Below are 19,487 nucleotides of genomic sequence, written 5' to 3'. Positions count from 1 at the left end.
CAGCCTTACTGGGGATTGGCTAGCAGCTGGGAGTGCCAGGGAGACTGAGTCTGCACCTTCCTGGGCCCGTCTGCCTTTTCCAGATCCAATTTAGCCCCAGCCCCAGGCCCGGGCTTCCCTGGGAGAAAAGCACTGGAAACACACAACATTCTGGGCTGCATTCCTGAGCTGGTGACATCACCAGCCGGGGGCATCCAGCCCACTGTGCCCTTCACTGTTGAGCAGTCCTGTTAACCTTCGGGCCTGTTTTCTGAACCCAGCCCTCCAGGACAGGTTGCTGACCCCCGGGTACCCAGCTCTCTCCTCTCCAGCCACCCAGCTTCCAAGTGGGTCCCAGCCAGGCCCTACAGGTCACAGATGTCCCCTCCATGGTCAGCACCCAGGCAGGAACCCTTGACTGTGCTCCTAAGGGGGAAACTGAGGCTCACTGTGCTCAACCTGCGCTCTTATCTCCACAGAGGCTATCCGACCACTCTCATTCAGGGTTCACCTCATAAACACCATTTTCCTTCCTCCTCTCCAGTTCATGTCTTGTCTCCTTTATACTCCCACACAGTTCCGGGGGTTTTTGTTGCTGTTGTTGTTGGTCTTCTGGCACTGCTGAAGTCTGAACTCAAAGCCTTGCATTTGCTAAGCAGGAGCACTACCACTTGAGTTATACCTCCCATCCTCCACCTTCATTTTTGCCTTGGCTGTTGTCAAGGTAGGATCCTCCGTTCCTTCTCCTGTCCTCCTCCCCACAGCCCCTCAGGGTGAGTGGCTGTAGGACTGTCAAGTTGGTTTGTTTTTGTGTCAGTACTGGGACTTGTATTTAGAGTCCTGTGTTCTTGTTTGGCTCATGGTTGGTGTTCTACCACTTGAACCACAGCTCCACTTCTGACTTTTTGTTGGCTAAGTGGAGATAAAGGTCTCACGGACTTGTTGGCCACGGCTGGCCTCAAGTCACAATCTTCAGATCACAGCCTCTTAAAGGGCTAGGAGTGTAGGGGAGAGCCACCCGCACCTCGCAGGACTGTCAGTTCTGACACCCCAACCCATAGAGCCATGCCTCCAAGAGAGGCTGTTCAGGAGAGGCAGAAGATAGGGATGGGAATGGCGGGGGGTGGGGGGAGGTACGGTCCCTCAGGTGCATATGGTAGGGGATAATCCTAGGCCACTCAGCCTGTCCTTGTGGCTAGACTTTCTTCCTTCCACTAGGGGGTCCCTAAGGTTCATAGTGGGTCCTGAAAGCATCCTGGGGGATGTGGGAGGGGTGTTCTGGGGACAGAGGGAGGAAGCAGCCTGACCTCAGGGGACACAGACAAGGACATCCGGTTGTATCTGCCCTGTAGTAGGCACTGCCTTTCTAAAACAGCTTACAACCCCAAGGGCTGGAGACAGGAGACAGGTCAAGGGTTCTCCACTGCCAGAAATAGCTGGGGCCCCCCATGGAGCCCAGACTGAGTGGGTGGTGGCAGCTGCCCTTCCAGGCACATGGCTAGGCTCCCTTCCCAGGCCAGGGTGATTCAGAAAATGAGCAGGCGACCTGCTCCTTCTCCAGGGGGCACTTTTTTTTATTTTTAATTCCAGGGAATATCTGGGGGATATTTTGAGCCATCAATGGGAACAAAAGAGGTTGTGTCACATGGCTGAGCTTGGCCAATGGAAGTGTGTAATGATCAAGGGAATGAATCCGCAGATGCTGGCTGTTCTCTCCCTGCTCTGGGCGTGCACAGACCTGGGAGACTTCAGCAGAAACCCCGTGCAGGGCCCTGGCTCAGCACTTGCAGCCTGGACTGTAGCAGGCTGTCCCACAAGGTTGGTTTGGAGACCTATGTCTAGGGCTGGTGTCACCAAGCCATCACAGAGCAGTTCCCAGGTTGACCCCTGTCACCTGCATGCAACCCAAGTGCAAGACAGGCCAGGAAAAATGGAACCTCTAGCATCTTGAGTGGCACTGTCCCCACGTCTGTGGGTGCAGCTCTCTGCACAGGCCATGCTATCCTTCTCCAGCCACCACGGAGCATCTCAGCTGCCACCATCAGGTGTCCCCTCACTGGAATGCGTTTTTCTGCTCTGTGTTCTAGCTCTGTGTCTGTCTGTCCAGGGACAGTCCTGGACTGCCCTGGGTGGGATTTCTGTCCAGCCTCAGGTTGCTCGCCCCGGACTCAGCCTCCCAACTGACTCAGATCTACGTGTGAGCTTGCACAACTACCAACAGCAGAGAGAGCAAACGGCCTTGAGCCATCCTCACACCATCCTCTAGGGAACCGTAGCACAGCCCAGGGGCCATGGGCAAGAAGAGACTGCCCAACCCACTTTGGTGGGAGCGAAACTTATTTCACTTGCGTCCTCCGTCCCTGCCTCCCAATGTGATTATGTAAAATGCGATGCTATCAGCCACTCATTTTTATGTTATTACAAGGGTACGAGGAGTGTAATGTGATTATGCTACTTGCTATTGTACTGTGATTAAGTTCCTGTGTTGGTGACCTGAAAATAAAAGACCCCAAGGCCCTGCCTTTGCTGTGAGAATCCAGCAAGTTCATAGCTTCTTCCTCTGAATACCCAGGTGACCAAGAGGACCAAGCCAATGCCTGTGTCAGGGTGACCAGCTGACACACGTACAGTGCCCGCTCACTTCTCTCCGTAACTATTACTCTGGGCCCCAGTTAAATGTCCCTTGACAGTGGGCAGTGGGGCAATTCCAGAATGGCTTTCCATTCCATGAGGGAGAAAGCAGCCCTCGGTGTCAGGGCCGCAGAGCTGTGAATCTAAGCCAAGGCCAGATGCGGTCACAGCGGGGGCCCTGCTCCCTCCCCCACCCCTCCACTGAGGTCACGCTGCGGTCTCACCACATTTCCCTAATACTCTGCTCATTTCATTAACTTCTCGTTGAATTTAATTCTCTAGAGGACAATGTCGGAATGGTTCAAGGCCTTTTGTTCTCTGGTCGCTGGCCGTGTGAGCTCACACACAGCTCTGAGACATGGGGAAACCCCGTTCTGGGGGCTGCTACCTGGGCTGGGACCCACAGCTCAGATGGTGCACAATCAGGGAAACCATGGAGCCAGCTGGGAAGTTTTGATGTCTGTGAGTCCTGGCCCAGCAGCATTCCCTGCTCGGCAGGAGTCGGCAGGTCTAGGGTCTTAGAGCTCATCCCCTCTCCCAGCGATCTTCCTTCTACACACTGCTCCCCGATCAGGCTCTGGACAGAGGGTACTGTGAGGTGTTGGTCAGGTGACAAGGCCAAGTAATGTGTGTGAGGAGCAGTGCCCCAAGGCAGGGAGTACCCCGAATCCAGGAGACTGAGGCTGGATTGCTGAGCCAGGGGCTGTAAAGCCTACAGTGTGGGGATGGGGGTGTGTCAGGTCTTGGTGGGGCACACTGGCTCTGGGACCATCCCAAGTCCTGGGAAGAGATGGTCAGCATTTGCATAGAAAGGCGGGACTTAGGAGCAGCTGTCACTCAGAGTTAGGGAGGAAGAGGTGTTGTTAGATTTTGGCATTGCTGAGGCAAAGTATCAGAACCAAAAGACCGAAGGGAGGAAAAGAATCATTGTGGCTCTTGGTTCTGAAGTTTCAGCCCATCACGGGACGACAGCACAGCAGCTTCCACCCTGTAGTGGACAGGAAACAGGGCAGGGTGTAACAGGAAGAGGGGGGACAGGATACAGTCCTCAAGGACCCGCCCCCAGTGATTTGCTTCCTGTGTCTGGCCCCACCTCCCCCAATTCCAGTAGGTCCTGTTTGACAATGTATGAAGGGGCCACAAGCCCGGGGATGTTGCTGGCCTCTAGCATCTGGAGTAGGTGTGAAGGTACAGAGATAGAGAAGGGTAATAGGGCACCTGAGTTCTCCCAAAGCTTAGAAAGTCTGGTCAAAGGCCTTAACGCAGTCCAGCCAGGGGTGGCACCAGGCCCATGCACAGCACGGAGGTGCTATCCACCAGGGACACAACCTGATGGCACCTTCTCTGCTGGTGCGTGTCAGGGTGGCATGTTGGAACTGGCATCTCACTGGGAATGGACCTGGGAGGGGAATCTGCAGTCTGTCCTCTCTGGGGCTGAGTCTCAGTTTCTCCTTTTTTCTCAGGCCTGTCATTGGGCTGTGGAGACAAGATAGAGAGGCTTTGGTCAAATTCAAGTGCTGGAGGTCCTGGAGGAAGGAGGACGGGGCGAAGAGGCATGTCCCTGTCTCTAAGCTGAGCTTTTCTACAGAAACAGGCCAAGGCAAGGTAATTGCCTGTCCTCTGGCTCAGACGCAGTGCTCCCCACATGGCCTCCAAGCTGGAGAAACACTGTGGTCATTGCAAGCCCAGATGGTTTTTGTCTCATTTATGGAACTCAGACGCTAGGGAGCAGATGAAAGCAGAGGCTCTGACACGTGATCTGACCACCAGCCTTGTCCATCTTCCACTTTAGTTGTCTGTGTGCTTCATTCTCTCTATTGTGTCTGTGTGGCTATTTCTCTCTCTCTCCCTCCCTCCCTTCCTCCTTTCCTCCCTCCCTCTTTCCTTTCTTTCTTTCTTTCTTTCTTTCTTTCTTTCTTTCTTTCTTTCTTTCTTTCTTTCTTTCTTGCTCTCTTGCTCTCTTCTCTTACCTTTGTGTCTCTCCCTTGGTTTCAGTCTCTGTTTATGACCACTGCTTCATCTTCTCATCCTCCCCCTTTCTCACCCCTGCTCATCTCCCTCCTTTTCCTTAGAACTGGTTTCTGTTGCTTATAACCCCAAACCAAACTTCAACAGAAGACACACAGTGTGTATTATTGTGTGTGCAGTGTGAAGTGTATATGTGCATATGACTGTGTGTGTGTGTGTGTGTGTGTGTGTGTACATGTGCCTCTCCGTCTGCAGGGACAACAACCCTGTCCTGTATATGTACCTGTGAGCAGCTGTCCCCCAAACTGGGAAGCCAGTGCAGCAGTCTGGTGGCTAAAGGGTTACATGGGTGGAATTGTGAATAGAGTATTTGGCTCCCAGGGAAAGGAAGTCCTGGCAGCAAGCAGAGGCAGCCAGGCCACGATGCAGGAAGAAATAGATGATGGCACACACAGATGAGCACGCAGCCAGGGCTGTGGATGCCCGACAAGCCTCTGATCCAGGCTCTCCCTTCCAGAGGGGGCCCAACGCCAGAGGAGAGAAGGAAAATCTTTGACTACACAGTGAATTAGCCACCGGGCTCATGCTGAACTGGCACTGAATTTAGCTACCGAGGATGCCTTGGATGGGAAATGGGACACTGCAAGGGCAACCAGGCTGGCCCCAGAGGCCGCGGGGTGACAAGGGGGAAGCTGGAGAGGCAGCAGCTGGAGAGTGGGATGTGGGTGAAATGTCAAGGGTGGGGCTGTGCCACAACATTGTGTTAATCACTCTGTGATGGAGCGTTGTGCAATGGTGGAGAAATGTCAAGAGGCGAGCATCTGTCATGGAATCATGTGGTCACATGACAGTAACCAAAAGGTCCAAGACCCACCAGTGTCACACCTGGCCTACGGATGCCCATTTGAACCATAAGGGTGTCTGGTGCCTCAGTCTTCCATGCAGGCCTGACACCAGCCCACATCCCTGGGCTCTGTAACCCAGGGAAAAGCAGGCTCCACTGGTTCCTTGATGGGATGTTTGGGAGGTGGAAAGATGGGAAAGAGATAGATAGATAGATAGATAGATAGATAGATAGATAGATAGATAATCTATCTCCATACGCATACATACACACATGTGTGTCTGTGTGTAAGTTCGTGTAGTACTGGGGATTGAACTCAGAGTTTCACACACACTAGTAAGCACACTACCACTTCAGCTACACTTCCAGTCTCCTGCATCTGCCTCCCAAGTTGCTATGATTACAAGCACACACAGGGATAGACTCTTAAGTGTGCAAAATCACAAATGATGGTTCATCTGCTTCTAAAAGAGGTTCAGTGAAGGTTTGGGAGTGTCAAGGTGGGAGGACAGTGGGGGAAACTGAGTCCTGTCCAAGTGACATTTAGTCTGTTCTAACAGAGCAAGTTTGATCAGGGGCCCAACAGTTTCCCAGGCAGTGAGAATTGTCTGCTCAAAGATGCCCCAGGCTTGCAGAGAGTGGTGGTGGTTGGCAAGGGGATTGGGGGGGCATTGACGGCTGAGTCTGAAGGTATAAAAAAGTGAGAGAGGTCCCCCAAGCCATTGAAAGAGGTTTGGATTTTGTCCTGGATCATGGGAAGACATCAGAGGGTGTGTGTGTGTGTGTGTGTGTGTGTGTGTGTGTGTGTGTGTGTGTGTTGCATACGTATATGTGGGAGGATTCTTGTAAGAAGTCAACTCGCAGGACGAGGGTGACCTCAAGTCCAGGGTCAGCAGGATGAGCCTTCATCTGAAGACCCAGGAGGGAGCAGATGTTAATGTTCAAGTCCTAGGGCTTCTGCTACAGATCTCTCCCTTGCTTTGGAGAGGCCAATCATGTTTATTCTATTAGGACCATCAAGTGATTGCCTGAGCACACTCACATGGTGGAGTGCAGCAGTCTCCTTTTCTCCATGCCCGTGGATTTCAGAATCAACCCTTCCACATCCAGAATAATCCTTGACACCCCTCCCCATATCTGGGTACCAAGGACCCACCAAGTTGACAATTTATACCATGTGCTTTGTAGTCAGAGCTGCACTTCCAGAGCGGGACCCTGTGATAGTGGGGGGATATGGAGGCAGGCAGAGGACACAGGGGTGCATCGAGAGCTGAAGGTGAGCAGTGTGCAGGCAGTGGCTTGGAAGTGGACATTCTGTTTGGAGATGTGTTCTGCCTGGAATTCCAGGACCTGTTAAAGAGTGCGTAAACTGAAGAAGTCAGGATGTCAGGGCCCTGAGTTCTAGGTTAAACATCTGGGCAGAGCACAGGCAGGTAGACTACAGAACACAGTTCCTGAGTGATGCAGGGGAGCTACTGGCGGCAGGAGCTGAGTGGGCCGCCCCTCCCCACGGGAGCATTGCCTGCTTCTAGTAATCACACGTGCACCTCCCCCCACTACCCTCAAATGAGTCATCGTCTTCCGGTTCCGCTCCACCACCACATTCTGGAAGATTCCACTCACTACCTCCTCTTTCTACTCACATGGCCCGCAGTGAATCCCCTCCTCTGAGAAATCCCACAAACTGTGAATTATCCAGTTAGCAAATGATTTGTTCATTCCTGTATTGCACTTTAATTTTTAAAGGCTCTTACTGAAGTGCTTTTAATGGGCAATTGATTTCACATGTCTTATTTAAAAGGTGCAGCACACTAGTGGCTGTCAGATTAGCCTAGATGGCAGAAACAAGTACAATGGCAAAGCTTTATCTCTTGTACATCTCACAGGCCATGTGTGTCTTTTACCAGGATGTGACCTGGGCTCTGTTCCATGACTGCCTTGGCTCGTCCAGTCATCATGGAGGGGCTGGGGGTAGGAAGGAGAAGGATGACCCGTTCTGGAAGATTTCATGATCCAGGGACCCAAGTAGAAAAATATATTCATCTGATCTCCTCCTTGAGCTGCAGAGAAGGCTGCAAAATAGAGCCTAGTGGTGGACTGCTTGCTTAGCATGCATGAAAACACGGGTTCATGTATATAGGAAAAAGCCAGAAATGGTGCTGTGGCTCAAGTGGTAGCTCTAGCCTTAAGAAAGCCCAAGGACCGTGCTCAGGCCCTGAGTTCAAGCCCCAGGACTGGCAAAAAAAAAAAAAAAGTTTAACAACGTGGCTGCAGGAGGATTGAACAGGCAATACTGGTGACCCGCAGCCTGCACTCCAGAAGCACCATGGAGGTGAGGGATAGTGGCTCAGGACACAAATGATCCAAAATTGCAGGGCCAAGAAGAGGGGGGCTGAGAAGTGAGCTCCAGTGTCAACCTGCAGAGAAGTGCTCACAGCAGTGTGGAACTGAGCACCTCAGGGTTATAACACCGCATCCTGCAGACATTGTTTACACACACACACATACACACGCACGCACATGCGCACGCACACCAGCTCAGAAGACAACCCACTCATTGGGTTCCTCCTTGGCCTCCACATGCTTAATATTTTCACTGATTCTTACAATGAGAAAGCACTCTCCATTACCTTCTAGAATCAGGTGAAGGGGTGACGTCAATTACTTCCACACATCACCAAAGTGCCAGTGTTACTCCACAGGGCATAGGACAGTGGCGCTCCTGCTGGCGACCACCTTTCTTTCATCTGTGGCAGCAGCGCTTCCTAGGAACCAGTGTATTTATCCTTTGCTCCCTTATTTAACCACTCTCACACGGCTCTAGGTGGCACCCGAGGAGGAGACCTTGGAGTGGGGCTGACTGGATCTCATGATGTGGGCCACAGGCCTCTTTCCAGGAGCCAGGTGACTCAGCAGCTGGCACAGTGCCCTCCTCCCTACCCTGCAGACCCCTCCATCTCCCAGCCCTCAGAAGAGGCTCCTGCACAGCTGGGCCCTGAGCTCTGTGGCTCTCCCCGGCTCCAGGTCAGCAGGGGCAGATGCTCTGCAGGCCAGCAAGGGCTCCCATTTATTGTTTATGTATCTTGGCCTCGAGGGAGCATAAATACACCAAGGTCAGCAGCTGTGGTCCCCTCTTGGGTTGAGTCTGAATGTCTGGAGCAGGTTGGGGTGACCCTGACTTTCAGTGAATGGTTGTGGGGTATAGTGAATCATGCATACACGTGTGTACACACAGACACACACACACACATCACATGTGCACAATCGCACAGACACATCTGGACACCATCACTGGTTCATTGTTTAGATGAGAGAGGTGCAAACCCCAAGATTGTATCCCTAACCACCGTACTACATGGACTACCTCGAGGAAGGAAGTGGGCGCCTCAAATTCTTTTCTATGACAGCATGACATTTCTGGAAAGAAATTTTTGGGAAAACCCACTTGGGATAGAGGCTGAGCCCCAAGGCGGGTGTGGGTGGAAATATCCTGTCTAACACCAGGGAAGAATGTGATCCCACTGGTGTTAGGAAAAAGTGGTGAGCCTGACATGGGAAGAGGGTGAAACCTCTTCCCCTGCTTATGTTCTGACATGGGGCACCGGCCTTTGTGTTCAGGAACATAGGACTGCCAAGGAAATAGGAAGAAAGCTTCAGAAAGCCTCAGACAGCATTTTGGGGATGGAGGCTGGGGTTGGGGAAAAGAGTACGTGACCCCAGAACACAGAAATTGGGAGTTTGGGTGGAATTTGCCCCAATGTGCCAGGAAGGCCTGGATAATTCAAGCTCAACTTAGAGAAAGCCCCCCTCCCCTAAATTACTCTTCTCATCCACATCCTCTGCTGAGACTGGGGTACCTGTTGGTGTAAGCTTGGAACCCTAGCACCAAAGCCACCAAGAATCAACTCTTCCTTTCCCCCAGCCTCTGGCAGAACCCGAGCCCTCTGATCACTCAGGACTGCCTATCTGTCCCTTGTTCTTGGGTGATCTGTGGAGCCTCCGCTCCATGAGATCCAGATCTTCCCAGCAAGCCATGTGGTTTCCCTCCCCACCTGCTACAACTCTCCCTGCCTCCATCACCAGTGGGCCTTGCAGCAGACATGACCACATGCCACTTGCTGATTCTCACCAGCATTGTGTCTTTGCCAATTCCCTTATGGCAGGTGGTTGCATCATCCTGAGCCTTGGCGATCAAACACCCAGGTGACACTATGACTCCCCCACTTTCAAACCATCAGCTGTGTAGTGTCACCACCCTGGCAGGGGGACCGTAGGGTAGATCAGAGCCCTGGGGCACTGATGGCTCACACTTGTAATCCTTGCTACTCAGGAGGCTGAGATCTGAGGATGAAGAGTCAAAAGCAGCCTGGACAGAAAAGTCTGTGAGACTGTTTCCAATTAAGCACCCAAAAGTTGGAAGTGGGGTGATGGCGTAAGTGGTAAAGCACCAGCCTTGAGTGTAAAAACTAAGCAACAGTGTTCAGGCCCTAAGTTCAAGCCCCATTGAAAACAAAAAAAAGTGGAGATGAATCTCACTGGAGATTTAAGGTAGACAATGCCCAAGTAAGACCCTGAGATGGATTCCTGGTGGTCCAGAACAAAGGCCCCCAACTTCTGTGAGGAGCAGGTGCTACAAGCGCCTGAGAAGGCCGTATGGGGTGGGGGTTGCTGCCTCCCCCACCCCCTCTTCTTGTCTGGATAAGGAGTGACATTACCCAGATACAAGGCTGACTAAATAAACATGGGGTGGTCAAATGTTTGTAGACTCATCCTTGATAGGAGACTTCACAGCAGCATAAACTTGGAAAACAGCAAACAGAGTGGACTGGCTTTTTGTTTATAGTGGTTATTAAGTGGGAGGTGACTTCTCAGACATTCCATGAGGTTACTCAGCTCCAATCCTTGCCCCTCACTCTGCTCCTGGGTGGCTTGCTGGAAAAACGGGAAGGATAATCTCAGTGATCTCAGGAAGCAGGGATCCCTCAGAGTCCCTGCTCCCCGCATCCTGAGAGGTCTGATGAATGTCCTTCCCCACTGCCCTATGGTCTCCAAACAACCAGCCACATTCCACTGTCCACCCCCGGGCTCAGCAGGGCCCCTGCTCAGATCAGAATCCTTGTTCTTTTGTCCAGGATCAGAATTGCAAACCCAGTTCTTACCCTAAGAGTATTCTCCCTATACAGAGCCACAGGATGTCCCCTTGGGCTGTGTATCAGTGAGGGTCCCGCCTTTCCTGGCTGGGGGGATGGAGCGAGGGAAGGGCTGTGGCACCCTTGTGTCCTAGCTCTGAGCCAGCACTGAAGGGAGGTGACTGCCAGTATTTCTTTGTTCAACACTTCCCATCAGTAGCCAGGCTAGGTGAGTTACACTCTGGCTTCTAGAATGTTCTGGCCCTTGGCAGGCAATCGTGGGCACAGAGATGGCACTGCGCTGCCCTGTGGCTGGGGAGGGGAGCGGGGTGGGATCTCCAGTCAGCCCTGTGGCCCGGTGTGCTGTGAAAGGATCCTGTGGCCAGTAGCGGTTTGGGACACTATGGGATTGGGGTTCTTCTTCTCCGGCCTCCTTAAGCGGTCACTCTGGGAGCCAGCCTAAGCGTCCTTGCTGGCAAAGTGGGAAATGGATGGAGTTCAAGCCGTAAGACTTCTTCTTAAAAATGTTATTTATGTAATTGAAACAATGACCTTTAATGATACAAAGGGTGGTCGATTCATCATGGTAGTTTGAGCCAAATGCATCTTCTAGCTTATGGATTTTTCTGTTATTTACTTATCCTTCAGTGGTTTAAGAAGGGGCTCCAGTTCAACCTGCGGGTTTACGAGCACCACACATCCTGACTCATGTCACCCCTTTCATGGTCTCCCTATCTCTCCCACCCCACCCTCCTCTCGAGGTCCCAGGCTCTGATTTCACATCTGTGCATTTAACATCCTCCCTTCTCCCCCTTTTGTTGTGGCTTCCAGCATTCACTTTGCTAAAATGTAAGTTAGTTGTTCAAGAGTCACCTCACCACAATCAACTGTCCCTTGCGTGTACCACACTTCAATGTCTGTGTACATCTGCATGTGATCCTGTGTGTTTTCTCTCTCTCTCTCACACACACACACACACACACACACACACACACACACACACACACACACATATTTATAATTTAGGTAAAACTTGTACACAGGAGAGAAAATATGGGCCCTTAGACTCCCTGCGCCTGAATTACTTCACTTAACATTTTTTTCAATATCCATCTATTTTTTCTTCAAACAACACAATACTTTTCACGATGAGTGAATAAAATTCCTATGTGATATGTATACATCACATTTTTCTTGATCCATTTGTCCACAGCCGGACATCTGATCACCCCAAGGGCTTCTGTGCTTGACCCCTGGGTGCCCTGGCATTCCAGTTTTTGGTCCACTCAGTTGGGAGCGACCCATCCTATCTGACCCACTTCTATATAGAGCAGAAAGACAGACAGGGGTGTGACTGGCACACAGGTGTGGACTTGGTCATTACATCAATGACCTGGCATTGTGGCTTGGTTGTAGTCTGTCCCCAGAAGGTATACACACACACACACACACACACACACACACACACACACACACACACACACACACACAAAGCCTAGTCCTTTGGGATGCTGGAGGGTGGTGGGATTTAAGAAAGTAGAGCCTATGGGGCCGGGAGTTTGGCCTAGTGGTTAAAGTGTGTGCCTAGCATGCATGAATACCCGGGTTCGATTCCTCGGTACCACATACATAGAAAAAAGCCGGAAGTGGTGCTGAGGCTCAAGTGGTAGAGCTCTAGCCTTGAGAAAGTCCAAAGACAGTGCTCAGGCAAAGTAGAGCCTGGGGTGAATCAGAAGGGCCTCTCCCTCTGAAGAGATGACGGCTGGTCTCCTGGGCTGAGTGTACCCTCCCAGCCCTGCCATCTGACAAGAGTGATGTAGAAGGTAGCAGACAGAAGGAGGGAGTTTTGCTACAACCAAACATTTAGACCCTTCTGGAGTCTTCTAGATCCTACTTGTCTTGGCTTTTTCAGCCTTTAAAACTGTGAACTAAGTAAACCTCATTTCTTTATAAAGTTCCCAGCCTCAGGTAGTTGTCATAGCCATAGCAATGAAAGAAGATTTCTGGGTCTCCCACACAGGCCACACTGGTCTTGGGCTGTGTGAGTTTGCATTGTAAGGATCTTCTTCTGGAGTTCCAGTCCTCTCTCTATTCATCTGCAGGGGGGCTCTGAAGGGGGCTCGGGAGGGGGGGACCTCTGACAAGGTCCCAGGGCTCACCAGGGCGTTTGTCTGTCATCTGAAAATAGAGCTATCACAAGCTCTCTGGGTTGTAGATGGAGCTCTGAGCTACCTGGGGTTTGCTGTGCTGTTTTGAAGTAATCTGGACTCCTCCAGGGCACAGAGCCTGGTCCAGGGAATAGGATGAAGTAGCTCTTTGGAAAAGTTTGCAGACTTGAACTCAACTGAACTTGGCCTGTGGATGTTGACCGGGAAGGAGGCAGCGGGGAAGGCACTGCCCTGGTTTATGCTGTCATGATAACAAAAATTGTAGAACCTTTGCAATGTTTTGAGGAAAGCAAAATCCTCTCTACCGGGAGATGATTCTTGTTAGTGTTCAGTTTGTTGCTTTCAGAGTTTGTTTTCAACAGTTTGCTCTGTTTTGTGCCCTTTGTCAGAATCGCTCTCGGTACAGTCCCAGCTCCATAGACCCCTTGACTTTGCATCATAGCCAGAGTCTTCAGTTCCTCTTGGTAAACATTTACACAGTCATCCTCACAGATTTGTCATTGTTTACGTAAATCTGGCTATTAGAAATGAGGGTGGTTGGTGTTATAAATCACGGCTGACTGGTAACAGCTCACTTCCTCACCAGCTGTATCTCTCCAGAGCTGTAGCATATACCCAGGTGTCCTGTTGGGGTCAAACACAGGAGCCCACAGGGCCTCTTCCCTGAGGTGCTGGAGCCTTGGGTCTGAGTAAAGAGCTGGTGCATGGAGACATGGGCCCCACAGAACCCCCGCGCCAGAGGCTGGGTGGTGTTGGGCCCAGGACACTATGAGATTTCACATGGTCACGAGAGATCCGAGTTTCTTCTGGTCTTTGCTCTGCCGCTCCAGCGGTGGCATTCCCAGGGCCTGGTGTGTGCCCTGGCTTTAGGCAGTGCGTACCCACTGCCTTCCTGCATCTTCCTCCTCCTCCGGCCACCTCCTTACATCAAATTCTCTGCCAACCTCCAGCCAAAATGGGATTCCCCCCGTGGAGCGGCAGCCTTCGCCTCTCCAGTATCCCCTCTTCTTTCCACTCGAGCCACCATGCATCCCACATGGCTGGGATCACAGGTGCACCAAGCATGTGTGGTTGAGATGGGGTCTTGTGAGCTTTCGGCCTGAGTTAGCCTGGAACCTCAACCTTCCAATCCCCACTTCCAAAGCTGGTCAGATTACAGGCATGTGCCACCACACCAGACCCTCAACAATGTTACTGTTAAGCCTCTCAGGAGAGTGGATGTTTGAAGAGGCACTAGATGGCTGGACAAGCAGTTGATACATAAAGGAGCAGCACTAGGTACTTTTTCATTCCTCCTGGCATAGGAAGACAAACCAGAATTGAGCTGCTCGTCGGCACCTGGCTGAGAGCCACACTGGGGATGGCAGTCTGCTGTGGGTAGTGGGCTTGCCTAGTTTCTTGGTCCCAAACTCCACACAGTGGGGCTGCCCGGGGCAGAGAGAGTTTCCAACTAGAAACGCACCATGCAATTCTGACCCCACATCTTGGACCACTGCCAACCACCATCCAGTAAGTGCCGAACCCCAGAGGGATTTGTCCCGTGGAGAGCTGGGCTTTGCTGCTGCCTTCCAGCTAGTAATGTAAGTACTCCTCCCTTTTCTGGGCCCCAGACAGGCTGTGGGCCCCTGGAGTGGCTAATGCACATTAGGCCCACCGCCAGGGCTCCTGTCACGTGCAGAGAGACCCCTCATCAAGGGAAGATGCTTTATTTATCCTGCAGAGTGCGCAGTCACCCAAGTGTGACGGGAGGGAGCTTGGAGTCTGCCAGTCTCCTTCCAGGAGACCCTGCCAGGCTTGTCTAGAGGGCGGGTTCCTGGGCCTGGATGCTACCCACTCCCACACCCCATGATCCCAGCCAACAGCCTGAGAATCCTGCCCCTGCCCCTCTCCACACCCCTCCCAAGCACAAGGCTGTTTATTTGGAGATGAAGCAGGCTGGGTGGTGGAGGAGTTCGGCAAGCTTGGTACAGCAGAGAAGGAAGCCATGTTCCTGGGCTTCAACTCCAACCGCTAAGAAACCGGAGTCCTAACAGGCTACCTTGTGCCTCCCTGCTCCCCATCCAGTGCTGGCGCTGGGTGAGAGAGTTTGTAGAATAAGGTAGGAAGCGTTCACTGAGAATGTGGATGGCCCAGCCTTGCCCCTACTGTGGAAGTGGAACAGCCAACCATCTCCTTCCTCCATGCTCCCTTCTCCTATTCTGCCATTCATTCTGTTTGTCTGTATAAATCCCTCTTTCCACTTCTATACCAGTTGCTTATGCATTTATCTATCCAATTCTTTGTAAAATGACCTACAATTTACACATAAGGGAAATCCACAGCCTGCTATGTTTTGACAAATGAGTATGTTTGTATAATCAACTCCCAGTCAAGAAATTGAATTTTTTCCATTTCCACAGGGTTCCGTTGTGGCCACTTTGTGACAATGTCCAGCTCTTAGAGGTACTTCCTCACTGGCAGAACTGTCCTTGAACATCATCCAAAGGGGTGGTACCCTGGGATATTGTGTGTGTGTGTGTACTCATTTCTACTGCTTTATAGACTCATATTGTAATAAATAATGTATTATCCATCCAATCACTTATTGATAGGCATTTGCTTTTTTTCCACATAGGAAGGAGAATTCTCCTTTTTTTTTTTCAGTGTTAACTCTCATGCATGCTAGACAAGTACTCTATCATAGAGCTACAGCCTCCAGCTCCAATTTGGGGCTATGCTATTTTGAATAAGCTTATTACAAACATTCTTATACAGAACACGTTTTGGACATGTACCCTCATTTTTCTTTTTCCTTGAGAAAATGTCAAGATGCAGAAAGCACAGAATTCCAATATTTCCACATGCCTGCCCGCCTTTGGTGCTGTGTTTGTTTTTAACTCTTAGCTCTTTAGGTGGTATGACTGGCAATTACTGAGGTTTTAATTCTTGCTCACAGCTCAGAGCTCTACCACTTGAGCCATGCCTCTACCCAAGATTTTGTTAGTTGATTGGAGATGGAGTCCCACAGACTTTTCCACCTTAGGTTGGCTTCAAACCATAATTCTCTACATGTTAGTCTCCTGAGGAGGATGATTATAGGAGTGAGCCAGCAGTGCCTGGTTTGCTTAAATTTTATGATGTTGCTTGTCTTTTTGTTAAAGACTTACAGGAATTGAAAAAATACACATCTTAAACACTAGTTCTTCATCACATACGTGTTTAATAAACATTTTCCTCCAGGCTTTGGAGTATTTGTTCACTTTTGAGGATGCAATGTATTTTGGTGGGCAAACATTTATTTTTCTTTTCTTTTAAGAGACAGCATCCCTCACAGCATCCAGGCTGGTCTTGAACTCATGATCTTCCTGCCTTCACATAAAATCTTGATAAAGTCTAATGTGCTATTTTTTCCATGTATACTCATTATTTTCTGTGTTCTATGTAGAAAAGTTGGTACTAATCCAAATGATAAAATACATTCCCAAGTAAAAGCTTTCTATTCCTTAAAAATTCACTTTACTTGTGATTAGAAGGATGAGTGAAGGCTGATGTTTTTTCTCATTTCATTTCATTATTTGATTGCTTTACAGTGAGTTGAAAATACGTCCCTTCCCTGGGTTATATCGGCATCTTATAGAAACTGAATAAGAATGTCAATATGAATTTCTGGAACCTTCTAGTCATGCCTTTCATTAGTACCATTTTAAAAAAATGAACGTAGGATTTGTGCACGCACATTATTTAACTGCAGATGTCAAAGTTTACTATAAGTGGAGCTGTGGCTAAAGCACCCACCTTGAGCAAAAGAGCCATGTGAGCATGTGAGTCCCTGAGTTCACGCCCCAGGGCTGGCACCAAAACAAAGAATTTTTTCTTTTAAGGAAAAGCTTTCCTAAGGCTTGGTTCAAGCCTCAGTAGCATCAAGGTTTACTCGGCAACTACTTTCATCAGCCAGGTACTCGTGGCTCTGTTCGCTCATGACCTTCATTCTCCTACAAGGAGCTAGAATGTTCTCCTTATCCCACACCTGTGCATAAAACTCAGTGGTGCAGTGGAATGGAAGGGAGCATCATCATGAGCATCCTGGGCTCGTGGAAATGGAACAAAGCTTAGTCCAGGGGTTCCAGTCCAGGCCTTGGCAGCCTGGGGGGGAGGCTTTCTTTCGTTCATGTTTTTGATCGTGGGGCTTAAACTCTGGGTCTGGGCGCTGTTCCTGAGATCTTCAGCTCAAGGCTATGGGATTTTAGTACCCGGGCTGGCTTTGAACCGAGATCCTCAGATCTCAGCCTCCTAAGTAGCTGGGATTACAGGTGTGAAACACTATGCCCAACTTCTTTCATTTTTGATGTTGGTAGTTTGTAAGTTACTATATATTTTCTCAGTAAGCTTAGTTGGGTGTTTATAGTTTTTAAAATCTTTTTAAGGAACTGACTTTTGAGCTTATTCTATGTCTCTCTCTCTCTCTCTCTCTCTCTCTCTCTCTCTCTCTCTCTCTCTCTCTCTCTCTCTCTCTCTCTCTCTCTCTCTCTCTCTCGTCCTAGGGCTTAAATTCAGGATCTGGGCACTGTCCTTGAGCTTTGTCAAGGGTGGCACTCTACCAGTTAAGCCACACAGCACCACTTTCCAGCTTTTTCTGTGTATATAGTACCAAGAAATCGACCCCAGGGCTTTGTGCATGCCAGGTGAGCTCTCTATCACCAGGCCATACTCCCTAGCATCTCCTGTCACCTATATTACTCTTTTCTGCTTCCTTTGACTTTCCTTTGCTCTCATCTGTCCAAATGCATTCTAAAGAAGTTTCAACCGTCAGTTTGAGTCTCCTCTCCTTTTCTAACACACAATGCTGTAGCCATCTCTAGTTCCAGGTGGTGGCTGCATCTTACAGATTTATGGCTGTGTTTGCTCGAGCCTCTGCATGCAAGGGAACTCTTAGCTGCATCTTGAAATTCTTGTGGATGTTTTGTCCCTGTTGAGTTCCTGCACTTGTGCATCACAGGATGTGGGGTGGGGCGTGCTGGGGGAGTTTTTACCCCAGTTTGGAAGCTGACTCTACCCTGCTTCTTAAGCATAGTCCACGTGGGTACACTGAGTGACTGGGAAGGGAGGGGCTGGAGGAACAGTCCAAGGCCAATGGACACACTATACGTAAACATATTGGTCCAGAGGGAACTTGTTGGCTTGAGCTTTCCTATTCTTGGCTCCTGCACACAGAAGTATTTGTTCTGTAATGTCTGGGGGAGCCACAGGCCCAAAACACTGGTGAATGATTTATTTGGTAAAGTTTGTTTGAGTCCAAAGTGTTGCTAAGCATGTTAAATAACTGTACTTCCCCCCCACCCCCCTTCCACTCCTCTGATCCCGGCCAGGAGTTACTGATTACATCCCGGAGAGATTTCACTGCATTTGTGTGACTTTTCATGATTTGTTAGCTCAGCCTCCCACCCCTATATCCCTAACCCTGCGTAACCGTGACTGTCATTATCAGTAAGAGATGAGTACAGTATAATTTTTTTTAAAAAATGGAAGGTGAAAATTCCAAGAGATTGATCACGAGCACGTCTCTGTCTGTTCTGTCTGAGGATGATATTTCTTCATGTTAACCCCCCGCCCCACCCCAAGGACATCATATCTAAGCATCCAGACTGGGAACAGGAGGGGCTTGCTTCAGTTGTCTCTCAGTTCCTGAAACTTCCTCCCCGCTGTACGCAGGTGCAACACAGGTCTCATCAACCATGATTCTTAGTGTTCTCTCGAACAGTTAGGTTTTTCTTCAACTTGGGGGACAGAATCCATCCCCTTGTTGCTTGCAAGAAGTGTACTGTCGTCAGCTCAACTCACCATGATTGGAACAGAATCGTGGAAACAGGGCTCTCCGGCTGTGCCCATCCCTGCACACCCCACATTATTCCTTCTCCACTCTCTGGTCTGCTCATGCAGACCTCTGCCCTCTTCTTCTGGTCTGTCCCATTTCCTCTGCTCAGGCCTGGTCACCTCCCCCCAGGCTGCCAAGGCCTGGACTGGAACCCCTGGACTAAGCTTGTTCCGTTTCCATGAGCCCAGGATGCTCCCTGCTGATGCTCCCTTCCATTTCACTGCACCTCTGAGTTTTATGCACAGATGTGGGATAAGGAGAACATTCTAGCCCCTTGTAGGAGGAGGAGGGCCATGAGCGAACAGAGTCATGTGGAAGGACCAGAGAAGCCAGTTCCCCTCCCCGGAGAAATGTTTGTCCTTTGGGAAGCTGACATCCCAAATTCAACAAAGGAGTTTTCAGATGTTGAGAATACCAGGAATTGCTAACTTAGACATCAAAGGCTGCCACAAGACCTGTCTTACGATTCTCTCTTTCCTGGTAATAATTTTTGTGTGTGTGTGTGCTAAGAATATTGCCTTGTGACGCCTAGAGAGAAAAATAATGGTGGAAAACAAATATATAAGATGTAAACCAGTTTTGAATTTTCCTCAAAGTGACTTTCATAATCCCTTTGCTGAGACTCAGAAAGAGGCAAATTAGCTTCTGGGAATGAGAAGAACCCAACCAAGTCATAAGCAGTGTGGACTTTTGCCCAGCTTCTCCTCACCCCATCCCCCTGCCCAGGCCTGCTGGGTCACTGAGCTGGAACTCAGTCACTGGTCCCAGAGACAGTAGAGCAGAGACCCTTCTATTAAAGAGCACATAGCTAGCTCTCTAGGCAAAGCCTGTGGTTTTGCCACATGTTCCACCAGTACCTCTGGAGATTCTTTCCAACAGGGAACAGATGTCGAATGTTTTGGGGACCCTGGAGAAAT

At 50.1% G+C, this 19,487-nt stretch overlaps 1 long non-coding RNA gene across 1 annotated transcript; it reads right to left on the bottom strand.

Moving 5' to 3' along the window:
• Positions 1-3,380: 3,380 nt before the first annotated feature.
• Positions 3,381-8,163, bottom strand: LOC150054880 (uncharacterized). Its single transcript, XR_016537668.1, has 3 exons — positions 8,053-8,163; positions 4,010-4,086; positions 3,381-3,598 (listed from the first exon to the last, which is right to left on the bottom strand). It is a non-coding gene; the product is annotated as an uncharacterized LOC150054880 (long non-coding RNA).
• Between the last annotated feature and the right edge of the window lie 11,324 nt (positions 8,164-19,487).

The sequence above is a fragment of the Megascapheus bottae genome, chromosome 14 (genome assembly GCF_031878675.1).
Source record: "Megascapheus bottae isolate mThoBot1 chromosome 14, mThoBot2.hap1, whole genome shotgun sequence".
In the NCBI taxonomy this organism is placed as follows: Eukaryota; Metazoa; Chordata; class Mammalia; order Rodentia; family Geomyidae; genus Megascapheus; species Megascapheus bottae.
This window is presented reverse-complemented; position numbering and strand designations above follow the sequence as displayed.